The 26,539-nt window shown below is 44.4% G+C and overlaps 1 protein-coding gene and 1 long non-coding RNA gene across 12 annotated transcripts in view; one reads left to right on the forward strand and one right to left on the reverse strand.

Annotated features, from left to right (window-relative positions):
• PAG1 (phosphoprotein membrane anchor with glycosphingolipid microdomains 1) overlaps window positions 1-5,119 on the reverse strand; it is a 109,790-nt gene extending 104,671 nt beyond the window's left edge. For 9 of the 10 annotated variants that reach the window (XM_035126035.3, XM_088675659.1, XM_060277730.2 and 6 more), the window contains exon 1: window positions 4,646-4,846. The gene's annotated coding sequence lies outside the window, so the exon portion shown is untranslated. Of the gene's footprint in view, window positions 1-4,645 lie in introns of all 10 variants that reach the window. The other variant, XM_088675661.1, reaches the window with a different exon arrangement.
• Window positions 4,997-7,109, forward strand: LOC132592540 (uncharacterized). 2 transcript variants are annotated; one of them, XR_009558002.2, is made up of 3 exons: window positions 4,997-5,603; window positions 5,782-5,908; window positions 6,971-7,109. It is a non-coding gene; the product is annotated as an uncharacterized LOC132592540 (long non-coding RNA). The 2 variants fall into 2 exon arrangements; XR_015951528.1 differs by having other exon boundaries at window positions 5,115-5,599.
• Window positions 7,110-26,539: the final 19,430 nt, after the last annotated feature.

The following is a 26,539-nucleotide window of genomic DNA, read 5'->3' on the forward strand; positions in this document are numbered from 1 at the left end:
AATAAATAAATAAAATGTAGAGTTTTTAAAGACATTGGACATTCTCCAAAATACATTCCTGCTTAGGCAAGAGAAGCTTTAAAAGGTATTGCTAAAACACTATGGCAACAACAAAACTGCAGCAGAATTTGATGCAGCATGTCTTCGGCTGAGTACAGTAATACCTCTGGTTACGAACCGTTCTCCTTACGAATGCTTACGAGCTCTGCTAACCCGGAAGTAGATGCTCCTGGTTGCGAACTTTGCCCTGGGATGCGAGCAGAAATCTGGTGCCAAAGGCGCACACACAGCAGGAGGCCCCATTAGCACCTCAGGTTAAGAACGGTTTCCAGTTGAGAACGTACCTCCGGAACTAATTAAGTTTGTACCCAGAGGTACCACTGTACAGTAAAGGGGAACACTGTCCTGATCCTAAGAAGAGTTGCTTGCAATGCTATGGAAACCAATATTTCAAGTGTGATGTTTTGAATTGCTTGACCACATAAGTCGCTGCAAAAGACTAGGCTGCAGGAGGTACACGTGAAAAGAACCCTCGTGCATCCTTAGAGGTGCAGTTTCGTGATAGTATTCTACCACTACTTCACCACTATGTTTGATTGGTCCCAGGGCTGTTATCCTGAGAACACTTTGCATTGGCAGAATCCCAATGTGATACAAGGTTATTAAAGTGTACTCATAAGACTTTCACCATTAACAAGTGGAAATAGCAAATAATATTCCATAAGATGAAAAAACAAACAAACCCACACACACAGAGAGAAACCCCAAGCAGATCAAAATGATGCTGTGGCATGAACTACAAAATGTATTTTTTAAATTAAAAATATATATAACAAGAAGCAAGTGTTTTCCTGCTTTTGTTGTTCAGTTGCTCAGTGTTACATATTTAATCAGTTCAAGTATTCAGCATCACTGATGATCTATTACTGTGCTTAAAGCCAGATCCCTGGGTGACAGATCAGAATGAAAGGTCAAAGAACTCTACTATTCAAAGCATTACAGTTCAACCACTTATAAATCACTGGCTGTGTGTATAGATAATTAGGTCTATTAGTGTGGTGCAGCTGAAAAGCTTTTCCGTTGCATGAGTTTCTAAGTCCCTCAAATAACAGTGGGATTATTTACCATGGAGGCCTCCACATGCACACATATGCCTCCACATCGGAAGGGAAAGTGGCTCTACAACTGTAGTCTGCACACAGAGAGGAGCAACATCCTTCCAGTGGCAATCCCCTGCTGCGCCTGATGGAACTTAACCTTGGAAAGAAACATGTGAGGGAATGCAGCTGAGAGAGAAAGTGGAAATGCTTCCTAGCAGCAACTACATGTGCTGGTTAGATACAAACAGATGATGGTCAATACATGGCAAATGTATCTTTCCATCAGCTCACTGGCTCAGTGCATACAACACACACAACCACGGTTAGAAGTGCAAGCCATGATGCGATGCTTTAATCTGTGTCAAGTTCCAAGTGTGCACACTAATTTGGATTGAGTAGGAAATGGAAATCCTAATTAGGGATGGACAAAACAGGTCGATTTCTGTTTCTCTCAGATTCTCGTTTTTCCAGTCTTAAGTCCAGTTCTCCAGATTTCCTCATCAGCTTCATTTTTTTTAAAGAAAAAAACCCACCCAACTTCTAATGAAAATTTCTCAGCATTTTTGCAATAATTTTTTTTCACTATATATTTGTACAGTATATGCATTTTCCCTAACATAATGCATTAAAAATTCATTAATATATTGCTGCATGCTGCTCCAATCTCCAAGTGGTGTAGGATTCCAGGGGTTCCAGCTTACCTAGGCTTTGGTTTCCTCAGAATGAGGGACAACAGAGACTTCACCCACAGTCACAACCTTGGATTCAAACAGAAATCAGGAATGGCTCTGCTTCTCAGCTGCCCAGCCTGCAGCTTCTAGTTCACACACACACAACTCAACTCTCTCATTCTAACTAACAGACGTTTGAGGGATTGGAGTCCCCCCCCCCCATTTGTCCTTTGGCACAGAGCCACTTCCTTTGTTACCTTAATGAACCATACTTGGGGCATTACCAATAAACTTGCTTAGCAATTTGAGTCTCTGCTGGATCCAGAAATTGGACAGACATACAGCCTATCCCCATCCCTTAAACTCACAATGCTGTGCATTTATTTGCACACCGCGGTATACGCATTTTTGTGCATATGGCTGGAAAGATGCATTGCAAAATTTAAAGAAGTACAAATTGTCCTTGCTGAAGAATGAAGGCTCAAAGGAGGATTCTGTGTGATGTTCAGACTGCTGCAGTAAATATTCAAATCACTAGCTTATGGCACTTCAGGCAATACACACAACTGATTTCAACAACAAATATATAACTCCCCAAGTTTCAGATGTTGATCCAGCACTGAAACACACCCTTGCTATCCCATATAGAGGAATGGGGCAGGCTCAACCTAGTGCAGCAAGTGTTTTTACAATCTCTCCCTATGCCTAGTAGGTGGAACCATCTGTTCTCTCCTTCTCTGGTATCTCTTGGTGTCTCTGCCCCCTGAGAAATGGGTGAGCATCTGACAGCACCAGGGTAGGTGGCACAACAGGCACCAAAACGCTGACAGCTGTGAAGAGGAAGATGGGGACGGAGGAGAAGGCGGCTCTCATCATGGAGTCAGGTAAGGTGAGAGACCAAGTTGAAGGGACTCCCCCCCCCCCAAAAAAAACCTCACTACCGGTATCAAGTTGTCCCAATTCTAGGAGATCTCTGGTCCCTCCTGGAGCCCTCCCCTGGGTCCTCAGCAAACTCCCCACCCTAACTCTGCATCATCCGATCTCGGCCACCCCACAACACAAATGATACAAATTTGGAAGGATTGTGGTGTTTCAGTTTGCATATTGTTTTAGAAATTGGGCAAATTTGCTTTTGAATGCAAACTGAATCAAATTTCTCCACCATCCCAAAATCCCGAGCACACTTTTGCTTGGGATTAGTTAACAAAAATGTAAAATGGAAGAGACTGGTATAGAAAACACCCGAACAAAGAGAGCTCCTTTGCAACTGGTTATTCAGACTTGGCAGCAATCCATTAGGTGCCACATGATCTATGATCAGATAATCTGGAAGTGAATAATCCCACAGTGCTAGAATAAATTGCACAGGCTGGCTATGTACACCCACTTATTCTCATCACACGCTCCCTTTCTCCCGTCAGTAAGGGTTTTCCTCCTTACTAATGAAGTCTCCACCCCATCACAACTTCCCAGTTTAAATGTCACTATAGATCCCAGCTGCTTTTATCGCAACCGACAAACTACTCAGAGATAGTTCCATTGAAGCTGATTGCATTGCATGAGATCACAGACAAAATCTGCTCTCAAACAGCTGAAACCCCAATGCATAACTACCACTGCTGGACCTCTCTTGTTCGCTACTTCCAAATAAGAATGCGAACTTGGAAAGCTTAAAGGATGCAATCTGATTTTAGAATTTGGATGCTTATTTTTGGCACCTAAACAAAAACAGAGACTATGAGACCAAGTGATCTGAGGTTGGCCACCGTCAGCTAGTTTCTGTAGATATTGTGCCATGCATGCCTCTCATCCAGTGGAATCCTATACATGCCTACTCAAAAGTAAGCCTCCCTGAGTTGAATTCCTGGTAAATGGAAATAGCTTTGCAGCCTGTTTCTCTCCCCTAGACTCCAGCTGCCCCTCTCACTGCAATATTATTATTCCACATTCCAGAGTGCCTCTCAGCCACAAGCATGTTTACAATTCTTATCTCATTTATCCCTTCCTTCGCTTTAATTTAAACTGAGATTTGCCCCAGACCACCCAGCGAGCTGAGAAGGAACATAAAACCACTACACATCGTCACACACAGCCTGCTGCTACCACAAACGCAAGCTGATGTCGATTACCCAGCAGCAGCACAATCCTAAAACACTTCTAACTTGCAAGCTGTCGCAGTTATTTCCATGGAACTTTCTTCAACCCAAGTACTGTAATGCCGCTGCAGCCCTAGGCAGGCTGACTTGGGACCGCAAATGCTGCTTAATATCGTGGGAGAAAGTGTAACTAGGATAAGGCTGCACCTGCTCTTTGAATCACAGCCTAAAAGCAGCAGTCCCCGAATCACTGGTTTATAAACATTCTCACGCAGCAGAAATGGCAAATCCGTGAGATCCTTTAGGAATGAAGTAGATTATGGATCTTTTATCAGTCTGTTATTCCCAGGCTATTTGTGCCCCCTCTCCCGTCTCTCTTTCAGATTACTGCTCTTTATCCACCGCCACGGACAAACCGCTTCCGGGCATGTGTGCGCCCGCTGCCCCTTCCACCCTCTATTTAGGAGCTCAGCCTACCCCTGAAAGTTGACATTCTCTCCCATTCCCACCTTGCACCTGTTTTATTTAATTTCAGCAGATCCAATTCTGGGTCCCTATATTCACGGACAGAGTCACGTCTGCCAAACCATCGTCGGGCATAAAAGCCGTGCCTCTGAGCATCTGCAGAGTGCACACTGCTGGATATCCGCAGCCAGGCACCACCAACACCACCTCCTCCTCTCCCCACTACACTTTCGGCTTTCCGGGAAGAGTTCAGCGTTGCAGTTTCTCCCGCATCACACAATCAAGGCTGCGACCCTTTTTTCTCTCCACTTACCAGAGAGGCAGGTCCCCCGGACAGTGGCAGCAGAGTCGTCCCTCTTTCGAGCTTTTTCGGATCCTTCCAGGTGGCGCGCCCCCGCTGGCGGCTTCGCGCACTGCAGCGCGAAAGCTGAGGAGGACCCCACGCTCCGAAAGGCAGCCGGCTGAGGCGCCGAGTCCAAACGAGCTGGTCCTGGCAGCGGCGTCGAGCCCACAGCGCCCCACTTTCCCTCTCCTCAGCTTGGCTTAGAAGAGAAGAATGGGGAGCACCGGCCGGCGGGCAGGGAGGTGGTGCGCGTGGGAAAGCGCAATGGGGGGGGGGAAGAACCAATACGTCGCAAAGAACAAACACAAAAAAAGGCTTCCTGGTGGCAAGGGAGGCGCAGAGAGAGAGAAAGAGGCAGCCCCAGAGCGAGCAGCTTCTAGTTCAGGGAGTCCCTCACACAGGCGAGGAGGAGAGAGAGAGAGAAACAGCAGCAGCAGCGAGAGGAGGAGCAGAAGTGGCGCCGGAGAGGGCAGCGCGCGAGCATCGCCGGCAATGCGCATGAGCCCAGCTCGGCGAGGCTCAACACCACAGGCGCTGCTGGCGGCGGCCAAATGGCGAGGGAGGAGGCATTCCGGGCTCTCGGCGGGGAAGAAAGCCAGCCGAGGCTGCAGGCACCTTTCTCGCCCCCCTGAGAGGATTCCCCGGCCCGCAGCTTAGCCAGCCCCTCCTGCTTGCTCTCTCGCCGCTGTCCTGCCTGCTTTCTTCTCCCTCTCCACTCACCGGGCCCCCTCACGCTGCACCGTGTCGCCTTCGATAACGGGAGTCGCCGCGTTCAGACGTGCGCTGAGGAGGAGGAGGAGGAGCGCTGACCCTCTGCTCAACTTTCAGTCGGGTCAACGTTCACAATGCCCGACGCCTTCCAGAGACGGCTGCTGTTGCTGTGGGAGGGCGCTGGGCAAATGGAGCTCGTCTGACGAGAGCGAGGCAGGTACACGCACGCACACACACACCGAAGAGATTGCCAGGTCCTCAGCCTGGCAGGCGAGAGCGGCGGAGGCGGCATTTAGTGGGTCAGTGGGGCGAGACGTCGGGGGCGTCGTGGTGACCTGGGGATAATCCAGGGTCACGTGCTTTTAGGCATTATTCTCTCTATACTGTACATTTAGGTGATTAAATAGAGCGGGGGCGATCCCAACCGGGCAGTGCTGCGTCCCCGTGTGACGTGAAGTCAATGGAGAGCTAGATTGCACCGTGCCTCGAGAGAACATATGGATTACTGCAGTCTACCTACCGGTAAATGGAAAAGGCACTGCCTGCCATTCCTCAAGCGGTGGAGAGGCCCTGTTCCCCAACTGGGAGATGGTTTAACTCGCTGTGAAAAGAAAAAGTTCAAACTCTGCCCCAGCAAGCTTTCTGGTAGTGATTCGTATTGTCATCATAAAGCACCTACCATTTTGAAAGTGTTGCACATATGTTAAAAGCGAGTAGGGAGAGTAGAAAGCAAGCATTACAGCAGTTGTTCCATCCATAGCCTATAGCTTGGGGCCACGTTGCTCTCTATCCCCTTGCCATGATGGTTTTCCTGGAAAGCAGCAGGTGCATCCTTCCAGAGTAATTACTACAGAGTAATTTATTTATTTATTTATTTTAAAAATGGTATGGGTTTCAGTACTAGCTGTGGGAGGAACATGGTGGTGTCCCTGTTGATCCTTGATAGGTGAGGCTGGAAAATAAGGAAATCATCAGCTCAGAGTGGCAGAGTTCAGAAGACGGGTGTGCAAAAAAAATGTGCCTCTGCCACTAGAGGATTTCCCTTTCTTCTAGTACTTTTTTCTTCTCGGTTTCCAGTTTAGTACCATGGGACTACGCCAGCCGTGTTACACTGCATATTTGCCACTTGATCTTGCAGGCATCAAATGGCAGGTGTGGATTTAAGAACTTGCCATGAGCCTTCCTCAAAAGTGAATTCACAAGGGTGTGAGATCAGACTTCTATACAGATACAATCTGTATGCAGATGTGGGAGTGATTCTCAGACCTGCAAAATGAATCATATAAATAATGTGTAATTAATAGCCTTTAACGAGTAACATTTTGATAAAGCTGGATGGACAGTTGGATCAGCAGCCATACAACTCAGAGAGGCTTAATTCTGAGTAATCATGTTTAGGATTGCTGTGCTAAGCCTCTTTTGGCTCCAATTCAGAAGAAAAGCCAGGTGGCAAAATGAAAGAGACCTGTTATTTTCTAGCTTAACTGAAGCTATGATTTGAAAATGCTACTGGGCTGCTTTTTGTTGGCAAGGTATTCCAAGGTGTGCGGCTAAAAATAGAACTGGATATTTTCTTTCCCTTAGGCACTTCTGTGCATGGCAGAGAGCACCACCAGGGAGAAAATGAGCCCCCAACACTGAATGCAAAACTGCCCTGTTTCACGAGCCAACTGTCAAATGTTTGGAATTCTGCCTCAATAAAAATAATGAGTTATCTAAAGTACATGCACTTTGGGAGAATTTGTTTCAAGTTCATTACATTCCAATTTTTTAAATACATTTCCAATGAAATGCAAGTAACTATACGGAATTCAAAGAAGCCATCCATCCATCCTGCACGCTAAAAATAATCCTGCATGCACATATACACAATTAAAATGGTTATTGAATTTCCACATGTGTTTTCTTAAAGCAACTGCATCACTATGCTCTCCAACACTGCAAGTCTATACATTGCAAGCATCAGAAGTAAGCCTGGTTTAGTTCAATGTGGCTCACTTCCCCCCTGGTAAGTAGGCATAGGGTTGCAGATCTAATGACTTTTTTGCCTGACACTGCAACTACACCAGCAGCCGCACTGGGACTCACTTAAATGCACAAAGCTTTTCTCCAACTAGCTTTAGCTCAGCCTGCAATTTGTCACTCCCAGTGGTGTAACGGTAAATGTTGAAGTACAGGACTCATCGTGACAGCTCCCACAGTCATACCCCCAAAGAGAATCCAAAAATGCAGACATCTGTGTTGATCCATTATTATATCATCAACAGCAGCAGCATGTGGCATAATGCCCAACTTATTAAGATCATCATGACTCCAGTCTTATGCATATTGTTTCCTGGAAGCAAGCAAGCAAAATAAATTCACCTTTGAAGTGACTGCATAGGTTCAACTTGCAAAACACACTGAGATTTAACAAAATATATTCAGCCAGATGAAATGCAATTTCAGTTTTTTAATTAGAAATGCAAACAACCAAATGCAAACAAAACGAATGCAAGTGTTATCATTTAAACAGTGTAAAGTAGGAACCCCTTAAAAGAAAAGACATATGCAGTCTCTGCTTGTTTTTCTTACTTATTCTCCAGTTTCCTCTGTGCTCAGGCAGATTTTGCTAAACTACAACACCCATTATCCCAGGCCAGCAACACCTGGAGGGCCAAAGGTTCCCCACTCCTGCTCTCTGCTTCATTTTCACCTCCCTCATCTGCCAGATCAAGGAGGGTTGATCAATCATCACCCCAATGCTTCAGCAGCTGGCACCATCACGCCTGAAAAACATCCCAGAGCAGCACTTTCCTGTGCCCTGCCTTCCACTACACTGGTCATTCCGCTCCCTTGGGGTTTTCCCCATTGCTCCTAGATGAAAGCCTGAGAAGAAACTACACAATACTGAGGCAGCTTGTACATGAGAGAGGCTATGACAGGTTGTAGGCTCAGCTCTCTGGGTTAATCTTCAGCCTTCAGACCCCCTGGCCCTTTAACTTAGAACTAAAGACAGAGAGTTGATTGTGCTGCCTGAGATAGTGTCAGTGTGTGCTGTCATTTCCCTTGGACGTCTGGGAATCAGCCCCACACATTCCTCACTGCTGCTTCCCGAGTAAGCAAAGAGCCCTGCATGTCCAGGGAGAGCAAAGGCAGTGAATCCCAGGAACATAGGAAACTGCCTTATCCCAAGTGAGATATTGGCCTATCTAGCTTAGTACTGTCTAAACCAAGCTTCCTCAACCTCAGCCCTCCAAATGTTTTGAGGCTATAATCCCCATCATCCCTGACCACTGGTCCTGCTAGCTAGGGATCATGGGAGTTGTAGGCCAAAAACATCTGGAGGGCTGAGGTTGAGAAAGCCTGGTCTATACTAAATGGCAGCAGCGGCTCTATAGGGTTTCAGGCAGGATTCTCTCCCAGGCCTACCTGGAGATGCCAGGGATTGAACCTGGCACCTTCTGCATGCAAAGCAGATGCTCTACCAGTGAGCCACGACCCACCCCCAATGGAAATTATGATGGCTACCCATCACAATCCATTCTTTGCCTTCCACCTTAAGACCAAAGGATATCAGATTCATAAGATACCAGTGCTATGGCGAGAGGTGGGATGGATGGGGTGGGCAACAAGAGCAGGGTTTTTTGTATCTTATCTGTTGGGGGTACACTTTCCCCCTCCAGATTAATGCATTATTATATAACAAAGAATAAAAAGTTTTGGTAGCAACCTGACCTTGTAAACAGGCACACGCACACTTCACTATACTGCCAATTCAATCTGACTGTTCCTGGCAATAAAGTTTAAAGAGCTTTGTTTCAGGATCGGTGCCTTAATTAGCCCTAGGGCTTTTATAACGCAAAGAAAAGCAGGAGAGAAACAGCCATTACAAGTTTTTATCAGCGTGATGAATGATACCGACTAATAGAAAAGAAATAAGGAAACAAAGATGTACCCTATCAGGCTTATATGATGCTGAAAAGTTAATGTGGCAAATCTGAAATGAGCAATCATTGAAATACCCTAAAGGAGAAGATAGGTCCTGTTTTAAATGCACATTTCAAACAATGTTGTAAGTTAGGAAAATCTTTATCACTTCTAGTGTAATTATGTTGCTTCTTATTGGCCTCTCAGTGCTTTCTTTCTTTCTTTTTTATGCACGGGATTTTGGTGATGCCCCACATGCCACTTCCTTGTCACATCTGAACAGGCAAGAAAATGCATAATGCATGTATTTATTTATTTTTAAGTTTCTAGATGTCAATGGCCCAGGGCACTAAGAAGCAAGCAAAATATATCTTCTCTGCAGGCATGGAGAAAAGTTAGACATAGCTGCTAATGCCCTGCATTTTGGATCGACACAACTACCAAATGCCAGCACAAATAAAAAGCTCTTGAGGTTCTTTGAAATAAATAATGGCAGATCTATTGGTTGAATCATGGGAGGAGAAGCTGTGGAATGCAATTCATTGGCAATGGAGTAGTCTGGATGCTCCAGTGAACAAAGGATAGCAATGTTAGACTAAACTGCAAATATGGGATCAGCCTGTCCTCTCTGCTTACCCTGACTCACTTCATACCATTGAATTATATCATTATTGCTTCTAAGCAGTCTCCCTGCAGCGTGGCCTAGTGGTTGGACTAGGACTTGGGAGACCAGGGTTCAAATCCCCGCTCAGCCATGAAGTTCACTGGATGACCATGGGTTAGTCACTGCCTCTCAGCATAACCTACCTCACAGGGTTGTTTGTGCGGCTAAATTGAGGAGGGAGAGAACCATGTACCCCACCCTGAACTTGGAGGAAAAAAGTAATATATGGATGCAATAAATAAATATTATAATATCCATACAGTGGATAAAATGAATTAATTTTGAATGCGGGAGTGTTCCATTGGGCATGTGCTTCTTGCACTCATCAGATGCACTGACTCGCTTTTCAAGGCTCTCTGTGACAATCAGTGCACCAGAAACATGCCTGAAGTGGCAAAGTTCCCCAGTATGGCATTAGCTCACATACCAGGCACCCCCAAACTGCAGCCCTCCAGATGTTTTGGCCTACAACTCCCATGATCCCTAGCTAACAGGGCCAGTGGTCGGGAAAGATGGGACTTGTAGTCCAAAACATCTGGAGGGCCGAAGTTTGGGGGTGCCTGTCACATACTACGGTATTGTGTTATGTAAGGCTTTGCAAGTACTTGGCCAGCACCCCACCCCTGCCAAAATAAACAAAAAACAAAAAGCCTCCCTATGAGGGAAGGAGAAATCGTTGCTTCCCAGTTCTGAGCTCCGTCGACAACTTAGGGCTAAATTAAACACTACTTGGAGGGTTTTTTTTACATCATCCATCAAGGGTCACCACCATTGTGTCTCTCAGATGTTGCTCATAGCTGCCAAGTTTTCCCTTTTCTCGCGAGGAAGCCTATTCAGCATAAGGGAAAATCCCTTAAAAAAGGGATAACTTGGCAGCTATGGATGTTGCTGGATGAGACAGCTACCATCTCCAACATTCTCTAATGGGTATTAGACTCCACCGACATCTGGAAGATAGCACATTGGCAAAGGTGGTAGTCAACTAAGTTCTATTCAGAGTAGACACAATGAAATGAATGGATCTTAGTCATACTCATTAAATTCAGTGGGTCTACCCTTAGCTGACTCCCACCTAAGGCTACCAAATGACACAGTGCAGGCACAGATTTGTGCAGTTCTCTGAGGTTCTTTTGCTGGAAAGCGACCAGCAACACGTGCTTGCTTATGAGGTTGGAAGTGTGTGTTTATATCTGTGGAAGGTGCAGAAGCCTACCATATGGCCCATCTTGCATAAAAGCTGTTCAATGTTCTTATGAATATTCTAGCAGCCCAGCTACTCTCAATTTGTGGTTAATTCCCAAACGACTTTCTCGCACAACAGTGAAGTAGCACGTGTGCTTCTGTCTATGCTGCAGAGGCTTATTCCAGAGCAGTGTTCTGTTTTAGCTGTTCTTCTGTGGTTGTTGTGAAACATATCAAGGACTGGGACATCAGATTAAGGATTCTTTTCAGAGTTGTGGCCTGGTTTGCACATCACACTAAGCCAATCCATGGCTTTGCATCAACATGCAGGCTCCTGGAGAGGAAGTTGCAGCCACTTCCCCCCCCTCCCTCCCTAGTTGTTCTGCTGTTGAGCTGAGCTAAGCCATAGTTCGGTTTAGCCTGTCATTTATACCTGGTTTTGTGGTTTAGCTCTCTCCAGGATAGCCATGGGCTGTAGCCAAGATCTGTCCTGTGGTTTACAGCTAATGGTAAATCAATTCTGTGAGGAACCAAAATTGAAAGATTTTCACATCCCTTTGCATGAAGGGCTCTAATCTGGGGAGCAAGGGTGCACATTTTGATCACATTTTGGTTTACACAAGGAGATGTCCCATGTTCCTCTGAAGAAGAAGTGTTAATTATAGAGCTGGAAACTGGTATGTGGTGAAGGGTTATGAAATTTTCTATCAAAGTATGGGTCTAGCAGAGCAATAGCATTCTAGCTGTCAAAAGATCACCATTAAGGAGTTTACCGAAAGACCAAACCATGAGTGTTTTTTCAGCTTATGGCTTAAATGTCTTATGGTCTTATTTAAGTGTGTTCATAGGCTTAAAGGTTTTTAAACCTTTGTGGCTTAGTGAAGTGATACAGGATGGAATGGTCTCCTATATATTTTTTAAAAATAAAAAAGAGGTAAAGGAATAGGCGATCTGGGGCTTAGGACAAAAGACCAAGGGTTTATGGTCCCTAACAAAAACCCTGACAGGAAGCATTGGGGAGGAGACATCCATTTTCTGCAGCTTGCTAAGAACAGAGTTGTATAAGCGTACTTAGAACAAGGCACTCAGTGCATGTACAGAATGGAACTCAGTTTATAAAATACAGGGCACCCACCTACACACACATGCCCTCAAAATCTGCTCCGGAGGCTTGAGGGACCCCCCCAAGGAGATTTTGGGGGTGCATTTTGGCGGGGGGGGGGAGGAAGGTGAAGCCCTGTTACGCAAGCAAAAGTCAACTTGCACAATGTTAGATTCCTTCCAGAATAAAAGACCTTCCATTCAACATCAAGTCTGCAACTGCTTTATCTTACTGAGGTTTATACACTGTGACTAAAGGTGGCTGCATGATGGGTAATTGATTATGAATAATATCCATGATGACATTGTTGTTGCATCTGGATGCAATTTTCCATCATCACCAAAGCCACAGAGTTCTATTATTTTTAAAAACTCTTTAAAGCAGGTGTGGGAATCCTTTGGCATTTTGGATGTTGCTGAACTATAAATCCCATCATCTCTGGCCATGGGCCATGCTTGCTAGAGCTGATGGAGTTGTAGTTCTGCAACACCTGGAAGGTCAAAGGTTCTCCCACATCTGCTTTAAAGATTGGTCTTTAACACATAAGTGCTCAGATACTCATTTAAAAGTGACCAGCACGAACATCTTGCTACTGTATTTCCAAAATCAACAAATATTTTCCAAAGTCAACGACCTTTGCTTTCTCTAGCAAGGTTCCCACCAAATCTATTATGTCTGGACAGATGATGCCATAATGCTTCTGCTGCAAGATTAGAGCTAGAGAAATAGGGGGAAACTCTTGGCCATTTTTATTAAAGTTCATCCATACAAGTGATTGGTGAACTCAATGGGCCTTGGCAAAAACGTGCAAGTTGTTAGGAGGGACCTCCTTCATTGTACCGGAATGAAATTGCCACTAGCAAATATATCTTATATAGCTCTCTTGCAGCCTTAAAAAAAAAAACTTCAGAAAACCTGGATAGCTTCATGCAGGGCAATTCATTTCTCAAATCAATGACAAAGTGCATTATGGCTGATATGTGCAAAATAAATTCTGCCAGACAAGACTGGCAATCTAAATGAACCAATCACTGTTGGCTCTTTGTCTTCTTTAATGCCAAGTGCTTATGGATTGCTAAATTTAGTATTTCCATTTGAAAACTGGCCTGCCTTGAGGCCAAGCCCTTCAACTGTCAAGATTTATCTCAAGAGCTTCTAGCATCAAAGTTAAGTTTCAGAGAAGCCTCACCATTGAATGGAATACCCTAAGCAGCTTGGGACTGAGTTACCTGAAGTTATGAGAGCCCATCTTTTCATTAAACATCAGCTGTTGGGACAGCTATTTTTTTACTGGTAGTAGGGAAGTAGCCCTACTACAAAAATTAACGTATAAATTGAGATCTTCTGGAAGTCGAAAGAGTAAAGACAATTTCTGTCAGTCTAGGACAACTTTATTGCTTATGAATATGATAATGATTGCCTCCCACAGCCTTTTTAATGTTGTGGTTAATAGAATAAGGAGAAACTCATGGAGCTCTATAAGCGTCTGTCTGTTGACTGAACAGCTCACTTCCCCTGCAAAATAAATAAAGGGTATTTTGTTAGCGGTGTCTTTTAATTCTTTACATGTTTGATGTGACTCCTTTTTATGCTAACTATAAAGAATGTACTGTCTGTGCTTATTTACTAATGTTATTTTATTTTAAATTATTGCCTGTATTATTCTTTACTGTTCCTGATTATAAAAATGAATAACAATCACAAACACACACAGACAGACAGACAGACAGACAGACAGACACACACCTTTTGCACCCCTCTTGTATGCACCTTCTGAGATAAGGTTTGGTGACAATGGGCAAGAGGGTCCTCTCAGTGGTGGCACCCCATATCCCTTCCCCAAGAGATTAGATGATCTTCCTCTTTATTTGCATATTGCCAGCAATTCCATACATAATTGAATGTAGGTGCTACTATTTGTGTTTTGCTGCTGTATTTAGTCCAGTAACTTATGCTTGAATGGTTAGATTATTTCTATTTGTAAGCCACTTTTACCAACTCCTATGTTGGAGGGGAAAAGCAGGGTATACATTTTGAAAATAAATAATAAACAATCCAGATCCGTTAAGCTGAAAGCAGTCTACCAACTATCCCTGCGATCTACCAGCTTCCAGGTAACACCTTGTTTTTAAAACTCTCAGAAGGGAAGCAAAAACATTAGTTGAATTAAAGTCTGATGGACCACCACACTTGGCTTGTGGTGACATGTGGCATGCAAGCTGTAAAAGTCTGTCCTAACCTGCAGGCTGAATTATCTGAAGGCTTGTCCAGACAGTAGTTTATTGTGTGATTGTATCTGTTTGCCTTCCTATTTAACTTGCATGGTCCACATGACATCACTCTCAGACAACACCAGTTTCACTTCTCCCCCACTGTAAATTTGGGTTAAACCAATACAGAGATAAACCAGAAAATTGGGGGAATTGGGTTCCAAACTACTCCCCAGGGTCAGTGTTTTTGAGTAAGTGGATCAATCTTTAGCAGTACATTGAGAACATACATAAATTTTATAAAACTACCAGTACTCAGAAAAACCTAGAAACTTGAATAAGGATTTAAGTGAAAGATACAATTCTATACCCACTTACTTAGGAATAGGTCCACTCAACTTGGTGCAGCTTCCTTTTGCGTAGACCCACACAAGATCATGCTGCAAAGATACAATCCTATAACAAACTCAGCAGAATAGAAATCTTACTAATATCAGCGTTGTTTAGTCGTTTAGTCGTGTCCGACTCTTCGTGACCCCATGGACCATAGCACGCCAGGCACTCCTGTCTTCCACTGCCTCCCGCAGTTTGGTCAAACTCATGTTCGTAGCTTCGAGAACACTGTCCAACCATCTTATCCTCTATCGTCCCCTTCTCCTTGTGCCTTCAATCTTTCCCAACATCTTTTCCAGGGAGTCTTCTCTTCTCATGAGGTGGCCAAAGTATTAGAGCCTCAGCTACAGGATCTGTCCTTCCGATGAGCACTCAGGGCTGATTTCTTTAAGAATTGGATAGGTTTGATCTTCTTGCAGTCCATGAGACTCTCAAGAGTCTCCTCCAGCACCATAATTCAAAAGCATCAATTCATCGGTGATCAGCCTTCTTTATGGTCCAGCTCTCACTTCCATACATCACTACTGGGAAAACCATAGCTTTAACTATATGGAACTTTGTCGGCAAGGTGATGTCTCTGCTTTTTAAGATGCTGTCTAGGTTTGTCATTGCTTTTCTCCCAAGAAGCAGGAGTCTTTTAATTTCGTGACTGCTATCACCATCTGCAGTGACCAAGGAGCCCAAGAAAGTAAAATCTCTCATTGCCTCCATTTCTTCCCCTTCTATTTGCCAGGAGGTGATGGGACCAGTGACCATGATCTTGGTTTTTTTGATGTTGAGCTTCAGACCATTTCTAAGGAAATATTTTTAGGATATGAATATTATTGTGATGTATTAAGATAATATTTGAGAAGCTTTAAAATAAGAGATTCTGAGAGGATGAGCTCTAGGTTTCCTTTCCCATTTGCCTTCCATTCCCTCAATACTTTTCTATTGAGCCATCCCTGGCATCCCACTTTGTCTGAAGGATTTCATTTGTTCCTTTCCTTTATCCCTCTAAATGTTTCCTTCTTTTGACAATACACTTTTTTCAGAGTTGTTGCATGGGCTAATAAACTAAGCCTATCTATAGTTATACATTTTCTGCTGTCATTTAAGGCAAATTAAAAATAAACCACAGAATTACCTTGTGTAGATAAATGCTGAATTGCTGACAAGTTGTGTGCCTGTGTGTGTGTGTGTGGTTTTGTGTTTGTTTGTGATGTGCCTTTGAACAGAGGAAAATGGCTGTGATGCGAGTCCATTATAGCAGTCTAGCCAAAATACTTGGAAACACATCAAAGTCTGCCTGAGGGGCAGATTAAAAATAGATCTTCAGAATTCCTATTTCATATTTCAATTAATGGCCCACCTGCCAAGTGAAATGAACCCAAACTGATTGTGGCCATTAATGTTCAGATGTAGCTTTCTGCTGGGAGAGACAAGAAAGAAAGCATTAAAAAGGGGAGAAAGCAGTAATGCTGCCATCTACCCCACTCCTGGGTCTCTCATTTGCTGAGCCTAAAGAGCTGGTTCTCGTCAAGCAATGGATAGAAACAACCCTGCTTACAGACAGGGTAAGAGTGGGCTTTTATTATTATTATTATGAGAGAATGATAAATAGTAATCCATTAAAACCAGACAGCCTGCTCACAAACATCTGATCTGTCGAGCAGTAAAATAATGCTGGCACAAACTTACCGGCTCTCCTAGTCACCTGCTGTGTTATCTAGTCACAGACTAGGTAGATTTCTACAGGGATTTTCATCCAACTATTTCAAATAGCTTTACCCAACCTGGTGCCCTCCAGATATTGTGGACTAGCTCCCTTTCGCTCCAGCCAGCATGGTCAATAGTCAGGGATGATGGAAGCTGTAGCACAATTGCATCTGGAAGGCATCAAGATGGGGTGGCTGTTTTAGACCCAACAGGTGGGAAAAGGCATTGCAACCTATTCTTTCCTACAGGTTAAATTGGAGGCTCCATCCCCTCATGGAACAAAATGCCTTTTGTCTAAGTGCTTGACAAGACAAAAGAGGGAGATGTAGCCGAATTACCTTGCCCTCTCTGTTCCTGTCTCCAAAACGACCCAGTTCAGTGGATTGCATGTTACTGGTCTGTATGTCTACATATTTTCACAGCTCAGTTTACATGTACACACTCGGCTTCAAAGTTCACAATGACATAATGACCTTCTCTCATAAAATAAAGTTTTTTAATGTATCTAAGGGGCAGGGACACTAAATATGGTGATTGGATTTAGTGGCTTTTATTGTTTTGTGGGTTTTATTGTTTTAATGCCATTACTGGTGAATTTTAAAGGTTAGGTCCAGTCTTAGTCATGCTTAGTTAATCCACTGGAATTCACTGGGTTTACTCAGCCCGGTTGTATAACCTCAGCAATGACCAGCAGAGGAATGACCACCTGGAGAAGCTCAGAAAGAAGAAATGCCATGGTACATTTGCATCAGCACAACCATACTCCTTCACCTGTCCCAGCTTTTTCAGTCTCTACAACCACAGCAGGTGCTGTAACTCCCCAGTGGCTTGATTTCACCCCGGAAGACGCACTCTTTATCTCCTGAGACAGACGGATTCCAACAACAATTCTAATCATGACTTACGGTACTCTCAAGCCAACCCCCAAAGCTGTCTGATTTTTACTTTCATTAGTCATCTTGAATGTTTTTCCTTTTTTGGAAACACGGGAATGAATTAAAATAAGACTTTTAAAGGGGAAAAAAATAGTGTCAAGGCTTTCTGCTGGAATCCCAAGCAAAGAAGATATTGGTAGTCTTTTAAAATTGAGAGTGTCTATATGGATTTGCAAAGCTCTATGAAAACAAATTATGAAAATGCATTTTTTAAATAAAAAAGTAAATAAATAAATACACCCAATATTAACATCTAGCCAAGTTTTCCCCTCAAATAAATAAAAACTAGTTTTGCCTATCACTTTGGGGAGGGAGAGAAAGAAAAGCTCAACAACTTTTGTGTCCGGATCTTCAGTTTTTGAAGTGAAGTGATCTTGCCGGAAAGATCTCGCAAGATCTTGTTGCATTTTCACAAGGCATCACTGGAAGCTGCCACCACCACTGCATCTGAAGAAGAAGAAGAAGAAGAAGAAGAAGAAGAAGAAGAAGAAGAAGGAGGAGGAGGAGGAGGAGGAGGAGGAGGAGGAGGAGGAGGAGGAGGAGGAGGAGGAGGAGACGGTGCGCCTGCAGGAGAGCTTCCCGTGGGATTCTGCCACCCGAGGCAGCTGCATCAATTTGCCTCATGGGCAGGCTTGATGATAAGGTTTGTGGCTTCAGCACGTCTGTCAAATCCTCACTCTACTTAGGATACATTCTTCTTTAGTGACTAGACAGAAATTCCATGTTGCCCCAGCATGTTATCTGACCATGTCCTAAAAGGGGTAGTAGTCACACACTTCTAACCAGGACAAATGTCACCCAGCGGAACAAAGCATTGCCCGTGATGTTCAGCAGGCCTGGGTTCAAATATTATGTAGACTCTAACCTTAGGGCAGCTCCACAGCAATATGTTCGGATGGCAACTGCGTGGTTCCAGGCATGTGACACCACACCCTTGTGAAGGTTCTGGGTCTGTTCAGTGCCTTGAGGGTGGCAAGCTGGCCACTCCATGTAGTCCCCCTTTAGTTTTGTCAAAGAAAAACAGGGTTCGAAATAAACAAACATGCCCCTAGTTCCATGCACACGAGTGCTTAATAATACTTATGCATATGTCCTTTGTCACACTTTATGTGTTTGCTGCAAGAAACACTTCTCCACTGTTAGGAGGACACCAGATGTGTTTGTTGCATAATTTGTGGCCGTTGCTCTCCTCGGCCTGGCTTGCGCATAAAGATAAATCAGAGTCAGAAATAAACAGTCACTTCCCACGATTGGTGCACATTGATCCGCTGCCCTGCCCTGCCTCCAGGAGAAACGAACGACGCGTGTTACCTGTCAGCTAGTGCTCATACTTTGTTCCTCTCTTAAACAAACCACAAGAGCAAGCCAGCAAGGTTTGTTCTTGGCTTTAACTGTTTGTGGTTGTCGGGGAGGAACAAGCCACCAAGACTGCTTTGCACGTGATGCTAAGTCTAGCACTGTGGCCGACAGGACAGACAGCATGTCTTCACACAGTGCACCTACTGCCACAAGAGGCAGTGATGGCCGCCATCTTGGATGGCTTTAACAGAGGTTTAGACAAATTTATGGATAAGGTGATCAGTGGCTGCTGTGTTTGGCGGCCACATGCTGGCAGAGGCTGTATGCTTCTTAATACCAGCTGATGGAAAACATAGGAAGGGAGAAGGCTATTGTGCTCAGATCCTGATTGTAGGCTTCCCATAGGCCTCTTGTTGTCTACTGAGACAGCAGAGTGCTGGACTAAATGGGCCACCGACCTGGTCCAGCAGGTTCTTCTTATGTTTCTTCAGGAGACATTTTGGGTCTGTAGTGCAGTCACTTCACTTTGCCTAATGGTAGGGCTGGTCCTAGCAGAGAAGGAGCAATTGAGCAGCATACACACTGTCATGGTTTATTTCTGAGCACGGCTTACTGCTATGTGCAAATGAGGCCACTGTGTGATCTTCAGCAAGTCATGCACTCTCAATCTTCCCCTCCGTATTTGCAGCATGGGAATAATATAAGTGATCTGTCACATGGGTTTGCCGTGAAGGCTGTAGCACTAAAAAGACTGAAAAGCACATTGCATGTCTTAATATGCTTATTTCAAAATGTATATCCTTTCTCATCTCATCATGCCTAAGCAGCTTACAAAACATTAAAACAGAAAATGCTATAGAGAAATAATTAGTACTAATTAGCCACCTGCCAGTGAATAAGCCTGTGAAAGAAAAAAAATTCTTGGCAAGCTGTATATTTTTTGGGAAGAATATTCTATTTTTGGTGTGCATGGCAAATAAAATACTTTAAAGGACCCAGTTTGCATACATAATTGTGTGGTAGCAAGGCTCTAAACTTGCAAGGAGAAATTTGAAGACTTTTTAATACAGCAAGCATTGTTGTGCACTATCAGAGCCCATGAAATACAAGCCATTAAATGTCATTGACCATCAGCCTGAATAATGAGCCTAGCCTTACATTAGAGCATCTCCCAAATGCCTAGGCTATGATTACTCTTACATTTATCAATATTTTTTTTCTAATCTAATATATTGATAATCTCCAAACTGGCAAAGAAAAGTTCTCAGCAAGGATTAGGATGCAATGTTTTAAGGAACACTGATGGTCACAGTGATTAGAGGCTAAGGACGATAGAATTATGATGAACTTTTGTTAGCCTACTAGAGGAAATACATTATATTGCTGGCTAGCAACCTCTACATCTTCAGGAAACGCTTCTGCACCGAACCCCTGCATAGCTATAGTGTAGCTCTTGCACGTCGCAGGAAAATTCTGGTGCATGTTCCAGGGAGTTCATTTGACATGCTGATGAGGTGCACTGGACCTTATTTTTGCCATGCATTAACTAAAGGTTGAACTTTAGAATACGCACAACCAGAAATGGCTTGCCAGATGGGGCAGAGTATAGTAATACAGTAGTACCTCGGGTTACGAACACGATCCATTCCGGGTCGCAGTTCGTAACCCGAAAAGTTCGTAACCCGAACCGCCATTTTGCGCATGCGCAAAGCGCTATTTTCGCGCTTTGTGCATGCGCAAACCGCGCATGGGGCCGAAAATACTTCCGGGTTTGCGCAGTTCGTAACCCGAGTTGTTTGTAACCCGAGGTGTTCGTAACCCGAAGTACGACTGTATAGGAAGCTGACATACTGAGACCCTTGGGCTATCTAGCTTAGTATTGTTGACATTGACAGATAGTGGCTCCCCAGGGTTTCAGACCTGGAGTCTTTTTCTGTCATAGCTGGAGATGCCAAGGATTGACTTTGGGACCTTCTACATGCAAGGCTGATGCTCTGCTCCTGAGCTATGGCTCCCTTCCCAACAGGTGGATTGCTGTTTCATACCAGGAGAGGGAAGCAGTGAGGAGGTTGGCACAGTGCAAACACACCGGCAGAGCCAATCTTGCACCTAGATTGGGGACGGAGGGACCTTTTCAGCTTGGTAGGCCAAGTTCCTTATCTCCACAAGCTCCGTTGACTAAGCTGGACATTTGCAAGATGGGACTTCCTCTGCTTGCAGGGAGTCCATTCTGTGCAGAAAAAAACAGCATACAAGTTGTACAAGAACGCAGCTATATTTTTTGGGCAGGGTTCATTGAATTAAGATGCAAATGCAACCTGTAGATCATGCTGTGTTAGGCATATAGGATAGTGTGTCTAGAAGAAAACCACTGATTATCCAGGTTTACCACCAACGTCCCATTCACATAAATTGAATTTCAAGAAGTACAGAGCAAATATTCTGAAGTTTCAAACAATCAAACACTAGACTAGGAAATGGCAGAGGCTCCACAATTCAAACGCAATGTTCAGTATCTCGGAGCATTTGAGTTCATTAAGTAGTCTCTCCCTTTATTTGGGAGCCATTGTGAAGATCAATCTCATTGTCAGTTAATTGCAACACTGTTTGGTGCCTGTACTCACACCATATGGGAAGCCCCATTTAAATATGCAAGGAAATGCTATAAATAAGTCAAATCTGTTGTTAAATGGGGTCTCAAGCTGCAGCCAAGGCAGCATAAAGAAAGGGTGGGGAAAGGAAGCAATTTCTTTCAAGATCAGATGCTTTAAATACCCAGTTTCTCTTCTGCAAATAGAAGAGCACTAAGCACTCAGAACGGAAACATTTTTGACTGGTGATTAGTAATAATGAAACCCTAAAAGTTGCCTTTCCATAGCAATCAGCATTATAAGTGACACTGCAGCAGGAAGCATCAATGCTCTTGTACAGCGCTGTCTTAAGCTCATCGGGCGCCCTGGTGCAGGGATCCCTTGGGTGCCCCCCCACCCCCACCCACCTCTTTTAAAAAAAAAGAAAAAAGGAAAGCTCTTACCTTCCCTGGAGGCGCTCGCGCCGGAAGACCTCGGGGCTTCCCGGAGCCCTCCTGCCGGCAGCGGAGGCCAGATGGGTGCGCCATGGAGCCAGCGGGGAGAGCCTCCCTGGCACAGCGTTAGGGCCTGGCATGCTGGGCGGCGGGGGGAGCCTCACAGTGGCCCCCACACCACACAGCGGGGCCACACTGTGCCGGAGGTCGCCCGGCGGCTTTTCATGGCCCTGTCTGTCTCCTGTGGGGCCGGAGATGCCGGATTGAGTGGGGGAGGGGCACCACTGCTCCACACGGCCTTCCTCCCTTCTCCCAGCAGGCCGGGGTGCTGGCCGTCTCCCGCAACTCCGCCGCTTGCTGGGTCCACGCGGCCTCCCCCCTTCTGTGGGTGGGCCGCAGGGCCCGTGTGGGTCTGGGCAGTGCCAGGAGGCCTCCCGACCATTTCCTTGCGCCAACAGGCCGCTGCGTTCCTTCCAGCCAACAGGGCCCTGCATTTCATTGCTGCCATGTGGCGTCGCCTCTACCAATGAAATGCAGCGTGGGGTGAGGGATAACCCTGGCGCTGCGAAGCGGAACAGGGTCCTAGTGCCCCTGTTCCCTGCTCTCCCCTGAGCGGCGTGGCTGGCGGGCGTGCAAGACTCAGAGGAGGGAAAAGGGAAGCCGCCGCGCAGCTCCTCCACTTGCTGGGGTGCCCCTCAGCGCCCCTGCGCCCTGGCGCCACACGCCACTAGAGCCAATGGGCGAGCCGGCCCTGCTCTTGTATCAGTGCTTTTTGCAGAGCATAACAAAGGTGCATTTGCAGGAATGCCATGGACTTCCTTGATCCTTTCAGGCCATCAGAGATGCAGGGGCCATGTAGCCCAACCTTACATAGGGGCCAAGCTGTGGTTCTAACATGGGTATTCCAGTGTTCATATGCTACTCTGTAACCCAAGAATGTGTACCAAAATATGTATATCAGGCAGAGGGAGGAGAAATGGGTACACTTCAGAGTTGGGGTTCTATGGAAGCCTATAATACTCTTTTCAGACAGTGTTCAGTCACTTTTTATATCAGCTAATATAATTCAACTTCTGCATTCACAGTACTTGATTTTTTTGAACTGCACCAGTAGAACTGCACATTTATGCCTGCTTGCACATTAAAATGGACTGGACTTTCTCGAAGGAGAACCTGTCCGCATGCATTGAAGAGAGATAGAAGTAAATCAAGAACATTTTGAGTTCTGTAACATTTATGACAAACTGAAAACATTTCCTACACTTTTATTATTTTTCCTTGCAGGTGGAGAAATATAACCTCCTCTATATATTGTTACTTCCTTAATTCATAATTTTCAAACAGCCTAAGGGCTGTGTGATTAAAATGCACCTAACTTCAATAGTGCACTTAGCTCATTTTTTATTCTGAACTTAGTAAGTTTTATCCAGTGTTAGCCCTGCCTAAAGCAGACTCAATAAAATTAATGGGCATGACTAAATTAGGTGCATTGATTTAAATGGGTCAACTCTCAGAAAAACTTAGTTGGGTGCATCCCAACTGTTCTTCCCAGCTGATAGTAATGTGTGTTATTTAACTCACTTAAATATGTAGTATACAGCATTTGAGGGACTCCTCCACATTATATTGAGTGGGGCCAAAGATTTCTGTCCTGATGGCCCATATTGTCAATTGTTCTCAGTTATACAAACTTTCTCATATCTTAAGGAAATGTAGCTTGAGGACTATTCTCTCTCTCTCCCTCCCTCCCTCTCTCCAACAGATTGGTTTTTGGCAGACATTTGAAAAATGCTCCTGCCAAACTCTCTCGTTGGCAGATGGTAACAGCTGGGTTGTGAGTGACTTGGAAAAAGTGCTAAAAGAGCTCTTCTCAAGGGCCCATTGTGCTCTCCCAATGGCTGTTTCTTGCTTGGGACATCTCATTGTATCAATGCATAATTTACTCATGCAATTGGCAAGGGGTGGAGACAGCGAGAGTGGAAAGGCCTTCATTTGTTATAATTTGGGAGTTCTCTAAATGCATCCTATGGGTGTGTGTGTGTGTGTGTGTGTGTGTGTGTGTGTGTGTGTAGTGGAAAAGCCACCATGATGCATGGGACAGTTAGTTATTATTATGGACCTGGGTCTGTCTTATTTGTGAGAATGAACACCTTACTCTGAAAGTGATCAGAGCAGTTAGCAGTTATGAACACTGTACAGTACTGTTGTTGCTTTGTGAAATTATTTTAAAAAACCACCTTGTTGCAGGTTTCACCTTTACAGAACTGGTGATCAAAGGGCAGCTATGAATTAAAACATCTTTATAGGTTGATCACTTTTAGGTGCTATAGTGCTTGGTTTTTTTTAGAACATATGGCTTTTTAGCATATGGTGGCGGGGACAGCCATCGACCCATAAAAGCATTTTACTTCAGCATTAAGATTAATTTTCAGCATATGCGCAATATAGATCCTGCCCTTATATTTAAATACCACAAACATGTTGTAGATCAAGTATGATCACATCAGATTTAAACTGCAGGACTTCGTTGATTCTTCAAGACATCACTTTTGTATGTGAGCATCAGCCTTCATAAGATGAGGGCACCTAAGATGAGGTCACTTAGCCTGGTGCATTTTTTAAGGTTGCTCTTCACCTTTCCTTCTCAGCTAGGTAACTCCTAAATTATATCGAAATACCAGTGTGATTGCCCTAAAACTGTGCCTGTATGGTAACATGATGTGTCTTAAAAACAAGGGAGTAGAATAGTTCAGTTGGCTAGAGTGTGGTGCTGATAATGTCCAGATTGTAGGTTTGATCCCCGTATGGGCCAGCTGCATATTCCTGTATTGCAGGGGGTTGAATTCCCCAGGGTCCCTTCCCACTCTACAATACTATGATTCCAGAAGATCTAGGATGATTTTAAATCTTATACTTAGATATCTTTGTTTAAAACACTCTGTTTAAAAACTCGCCCTAAAGTGTTAACCCTCAAGAAGCAAGGCCACAGCCTTTGACTGCAGACAGCCTGTTATACCATACTGGGCAAATCTGAAATCTATTTAATCCCAAGGGAGAGAAAAGAGGATTTAACCTAAAAACAACTAAATACTACAACTGCTTCACGGCTGATCCAGAGAAGCATGAGTTGAAGTCACAGGGTGCTGCTCTACTGCTGAAGCAAAGCAGCAGGTCAGGCTTTGAAAGTTGTCTGGATGGAAGCAGGACCTCTTGGAAACCATCTGTGAGCTGCTCTGAGCTCTTCCTGAGGAATGGGGAAGGTGTCACGAAATACTGATCCAAACTGCATTAAAAGTTCAAGTTGCAAAATTAGGGATTTCCCACCTTGCCCCAAGCCAAAGCATCTGTTATCTTTGAGTGGTGGCTATATCAGGACTGAAACCCTTCTAGCCCAGCAGCCTGGACAGGTAGTCTAATAAACAGGATGCAATAGGATAGCAGAACTGAATTCTAGTAAGAGCAGAGCTGTTCTATTTCTCTGAATCCTGTTTGTAAAAGACAAATGCATCATCTTCCTAACATAGGAAGCCACTTCTTCACGGAGCCAGGCGGTTGGTCCATATACCCTGAGCAGCAGGAACTCTCTAGGATTTCAGACAGGGTCTATCCAAGCTCTACCTGGAGATGCTAGGGATTGAACCTGGGACCTTCTGCATACAAAGCAGATGCTCCACCATTGAGCTAAGGCCTTCGCCTTCCTACAGCTGCTGAAGATGCAAGTTGTCATTGTTTACTACACTAACAGTATTTCCCTCATAGATTAATTGAACCTTTTTCTAAAGAAGGCAGCAATTTATTTAAAACCTACCTTCCTTCCTTCCTTCCTTCCTTCCTTCCTTCCTTCCTTCCTTCCTTCCTTCCTTCCTTCCTTCCTTCCTTCCTTCTCTCCTTCTCTACCTGCCTGCCTGCCTGCCTGCCTGCCTACCTACCTACCTACATTGGAAAATTCCCATGACAGATTTCAGATGAGGAAGAGCATCTTTCCAAAAGCATAAGCCAGGAATAACTTTATCTGTGTCTGAATGTTGTTCTAGACACTCAGCAACATAGCTGAGATTAAGATTTGACCTTGGAGTACAGTATTAAACTGAACATAGCATTAACTTGCTTTATTCCAAGAAATCTACTCTTGATAATTGTCCGAAAGAACAGTACAAAGGAGGAATGTAATAATCACTCTTCCCTTCATTACTGTTCAGCAAGCTCCAACATCTGCCAGCTAGGGATTTGTTATTATCCAGACAGCAACTGGGATTTCTCCATTTGCCACTGTCCATATTCCCTCCAGGCCTCTAATTTAGCCATTGGAAGGCTCTCTGCAGTAGCAGTTTCTCCTTTTGGGGAGATATCATTGAATTGCGTAAATCTTGACCCAAATAATTCTGCTCTGAAATATGCACTGGGTTTATTTAACAGCCTCTTGGGGGTTTCCTCTCCCAGTTTCTGTCGATGGCTTCTTGCTTTTAATCTACTTGGAAATTTTTTCATGTCCCGAAACCTACCTCTTTGGGCAAAGATGGATAAATACAGAATGACAGCCTGCCTGGTTTAGACACAGCTCCCTTTCAACCACAGCTGCACAAGACACTTATGCCATCTTGCTCAAGCACCAGATGAAAGAAGGAAGATCTGCACTGGCCATCTATGCAGATCGCATGAGAGTTTGATTTAATTACAGGTTGTGATGTAATTAAGTACATGCAGCTCAGAAACAGATGGTATCAGGAAAGGATCAC

The sequence above is a fragment of the Zootoca vivipara genome, chromosome 8, assembly GCF_965207765.1.
Source record: "Zootoca vivipara chromosome 8, rZooViv2.hap1.1, whole genome shotgun sequence".
NCBI lineage: Eukaryota > Metazoa > Chordata > Lepidosauria > Squamata > Lacertidae > Zootoca > Zootoca vivipara.